General features: G+C 55.3%; 1 protein-coding gene across 1 annotated transcript in view; it reads right to left on the bottom strand.

The window, feature by feature from the left end:
* TNS1 (tensin 1) overlaps positions 1 to 4,467 on the bottom strand; it is a 205,654-nt gene that overhangs the window by 123,608 nt on the left and 77,579 nt on the right. The window contains 1 exon segment of the mRNA XM_010861166.1: positions 1,022 to 1,063. The gene's annotated coding sequence lies outside the window, so the exon portion shown is untranslated.

Consider the following 4,467-nt stretch of genomic DNA (forward strand, 5'->3'; position numbering starts at 1 on the left):
TGGGCTGGGGAGCAGGAGGGAGCTGTGAAGGGTAAGAAGACAGAGAGACGGCAGGGAGGGAAACATTCCAAAGCAGCCCAGCTGGGATGGGTCTGGAGCAGGCCCCTCTCCCCAGCCCATAACTCACAGGAGTCCTGCCCATCCACACTTTTCTGGAAGCCTGACTGGAGGAAAGAGGGAGCAGTGCGGGGCTGGGGGACATGGAGGGAGGGCAGAAAAGCAGAGTCAGCCAAAGAGCCTGGAGATGCAGCAGGCCCCCTCAATGTGACTAACTTCCCAGGTACCTGAACTCTGTGGGTCATGCCATCCATCCCAGAGCCCAGGGCACACGGTTCCACAGGTGTGGACCCCTTCTAAGCTGGCATGTCAAGCCAGGTGGTCCCTGGAGCTGGTCAGATGATAGAACAGAGTCAGGGGACAGAAGGGCTCAGCCAAAAGGGACCTGACCAGGGACCAGGCAGGTCAAAGGAGATGCCATCCCCCTGTTCTGTAAGCCCCAAGACAACAGGCACCTGACCAGGCCTAGAGACAGGCAGGATGCCCTTTTATGGGCTTTTCTAAGGACTTGAGTCTCAAGACTGAAACAAGAGGCCGAGAATCTCATGAAGTCACGAAGGGACCTCATGACTCATTTCCTTCTAGTTGGGCTTCAGCTTCAGGACACGGCCCCTTCCTCCTCATTACCTAATGGCCCAGCACCTGTGGGAGCTACCAGGATGCTTGGGGCTTCCCCAGTGGCTCAGCGGTAATGAATCTGCCTACAATGCAGGACACACATGAGACATGGGTTGGATCCCTAGGTCTGGAAGATCCCCTGGAGAAGGGACTGGCAACCCACTCCAGTATTCTTGCCTGGGAAATCCCATGGACAGAGGAGCCTGGAGGGCTACAGTTCATGGGGTTGCAAAGAGTCGGACACAACTGAAGCGACTGAGCATGCATGCAGGCAAAGTAAGCTGAAGCAGGAACTGCGGAAAGAGAGGAGGGTGGGCTGGCGGGGCAGGAATGGACTGTCACTCACCACCAGTTCATGGCTGGAAGGAGGAATGCAGGGGGCAGCCACCTGTGGGAGGAACAGAGAAAGGGCAAGGTTAGCATCTTTCATCCCCATAGAAACCCAGGGCCTCCTGAAATCATTTTGCTCCCCCACCAGCCGGGGCTAGACACCCCGCCCTTCAGTTCACAAACACTGACACCCTCCAGTAGGAGAGTTCATTGGAAGACTGTGTAGCAACACGAGAAAACGCCTAGGCAACAGTGCTCAGATGAAGAGGCAAAAGTGAAATGGACACATTCTTAAAATTCTGTACAAAGAAATATGCAGAAAGACTGGAGGTCAAAGCACCAGAGTTAAGGTAATAAGGTGGTTTTTTTTTCTCTCTCTCTCTCTATTTTCTAAATTTTCTGCAATATGGTAAGATTTGGTGTTTGTTTTGTTTTTTTTTTTTTAAACCATGTTTAAGACCTCTAGGAAAGGAAAAGTCACCTCCTCCACTCTCCCAAATGCCAAGGTGTCTCATTCCAAGGTCAGAGCTGCAGAGGGCTGGCCAAGCTTCCCAGACTGTGTGGGGAAACAGCATGGGGAAGGGCCTGTCGGCTCTTTCAAAAGAAACTGGCCACTCTGCTAATACACGTGGAAGGTCTGGAGGGTGGAAACACACTCCGAGGGTGAGCTATTATTTTGTCATCATCCTCATCTTCTCTGATGAGGGAGGGGGTGGCCCCGTGGCCTCAAGTCAGAGGGAGATGGGCGGAGAGAGGGGGCTGGATTGCTCCCTACGCTGAGATAACACTCCCTCCCCAGGGGCCCGGCAGCCAAACCACTACCCTGACAATTAGCAGAGGCCTTTATCAGAGACTCGGTGTGTTCCTTTTTTTCTAGCCAGGACACGTTTTTCTTGGAGCTCATACCTCAACCTTGGCTCCAATTCCTGACCTGAACACCACGTAGGGGCCCACAGAGGGGACGGAGGGGGAAGCTCTCCCCACGTCCCCCAGCCCCAGGCATGCGGATGTCTGGACACAAGCCATGGATCGCCAAAGGGCAGGTGGCTACCTTCTCCAACAGTGGGCGATCTGGCCCCATCCCCAGAAGAGCAGTGACAGCCCCCAGCCCCAGGTGGAGCTGGCTGTTCATAGGGGCGTCACCCTCAGCTGAGCCCTTCTGTCCCCTGACCCTGTTCTATCATCTGACCAGCTCCAGGGACCACCTGGCTTGACATGCCAGCTTAGAAGGGGTCCACACCTGTGGAACCATGTGCCCCGGGCTCTGGAAGAGGTAGAGGGGCTAGGAGTTGGCATCCCTGGGTTCTTGGCAGTCACGCTGCAGGCTCCCTGCCAACTCAGCAAAGTGACCTGGGTTAAGTCTCAGTACCTATCACCCTTGGAGGAGAACATGGCAACCCCCTGCAGTATTCATGCTTGGAGAACTCCATGGACAAAGGAGCCTGGTGAGTTATCATCCATAAGTTTCACAAAGAGTCAGACACGACTGAAGCGACTTAGCACAGCACACACACCTACCACCAGTTGAGGTACAGGGGGCACAGAGAAATTAAACAACTTTCCCAAGGTCACACAGCTGATCAGTGACCAGGGGTGGGGTGGAGGATGCCAGGAGAACAGGGCAGAAGGGCAGGAAAGTCTGGAGGTGGCTGCAGCCTTCAGGGCGCCCTGCCCATCAGACAAGGTCTCAGTCACGGGGACGCTTGCAGTCCCCTAGGCCCTTTCAGAGCAGGAGTCCAGCATCTAGCAGTGACCTCCTTCCTCCCTGGATCCTTCCACCCCAGCCCTAAATCCCGCTCTTGTAGGTTTCAACCCCTGGGGCCAGGCCCTCCTATCCCACCTCCTATCACCCATGGGTCCTCAGGTCCGGGTGGGAGTGGGTCAACCCACAGATCAGCACCCTGCTCTGCTCCTTCTCTCGGAGCTAGAGCTGGAACAGGGCTGAGAACCTAAATGTGCAATCAGCTGCAAGAGGACGGGACGCTGCTGGCTAGTGCCATGGCATCCCAGACACAGGCAAGCCCCATCCACCGCCGCTGTCTTCCCCTGCAGTACCCGAGAGTGCGTCTGGTCTCCATTCGGGACTGGGGGTTAGGGAAGTGAGGGGGGTTACGGACATGTGATGAGGCAAAGGTAGGACGGACAGGTGTCCTCTGAGACAAGAGGGAGAGCCTCTTCTCTAGGACTAAAGTACTAGTCGCTCAATCGTGTCCGACTCCTTGCAACCCCCTGGACTGTAGCCCACCAGGCTCTTATGTCTATGGCATTCTCCAGGCAAGAATACTGGAGTGGGTTGCCATTCCCTTCTCCAAGTACCATCCTGAAGCAGCGGGGAGCCATGGAACCTGACCCCAGGTCCTGTCCTTGTCCTCTCTGAGGACTTAGATCTGTACTGTGGACCCCCAGTTTGCAGGCCTGATGCCGGGGTGCCCCTTCGTGGCCTGCTGCCCCCCAGGGCCTCCTCCACCCACTGCCCACAGCTGCGCATTCCAGGCCGGCCCGCCAGCCAGCCCACTAACTTTGTTGTGTGTTTCAATGTTTCTTGTCTCTCTATTTTTTTTTTTTTTTTAAGCAGAGAAATGTTTCCTTAAAAGGCTCTCTCCTTCCCTCCGGCACCCTGGCTCCTGGCCACCCCCTCAGGAGCCTGGAATGTACCAGGGAGGGCCAGAGCCCCTTGCCACTCTGGCCTGTGCCCTGTGGCCCCACACTCCTGGTGTCCGCAGCGACCACTCCCACTGGCCCCGGGGGACTCCAGCTAGAAGCCCTCCCTATGCAAAGAGGGCAGACACAGGGGGTGCCAGTCATTTGTCTCCCCAGGGCTGGCAGGACAGGATTCCAGGACTCAGGCCCAGAAATTCAGCCTCAGGTAAGCCTTCTCCCCAAGTCTCCCTCCATGATCCGTCGGCAGACAGAGGATGCGGGCTGGTGGGCCTAAGGTTCAGCCTTTCCATTCTGAAAACTGTAACAACACTAAAAGCAGCAGCAGCAAATACTCCCATCAAACTTGCTACCCGCCAGGCACTCTGCTTTGTCCCTGGCGTGAATTAATTCACTTCATTCCCACAACCCTGAGCATCCCATTTTGTGACCGAGAAGACCAAGGCACAGAGGTCAATCAAGTGTCGAGCAGAGAAGGCAGGACGCAACCCCAGCAGTCTGGCTGTAGACAGGGTTGTGCCGCAGCCCTCTCTGCCGTGCCGACTCTCCAGTAAAGACAAATTTCCCCAGAGCCCTACACAATGAGAGCAGGAACAGAAAGTTTATGGGATGTGCCTATGTGTCTGTTACTGTCCTAAGCCCTTTCCCTAGACTCATTTGATCCTAATAAAAATGCAGACTTTGGACATAGGTAGGGAAGGAGACGGTGGGATGAACTGAGACAGCAGCGCTGACATATATACACTATCATGTGTAAAATAGATAGCCAGTGGGAAGCTGCTATATGGACACAGGGAGCTCAGC

The sequence above is a fragment of the Bison bison genome, unplaced genomic scaffold (genome assembly GCF_000754665.1).
Source record: "Bison bison bison isolate TAMUID 2011002044 unplaced genomic scaffold, Bison_UMD1.0 scf7180017864471, whole genome shotgun sequence".
In the NCBI taxonomy this organism is placed as follows: domain Eukaryota; kingdom Metazoa; phylum Chordata; class Mammalia; order Artiodactyla; family Bovidae; genus Bison; species Bison bison.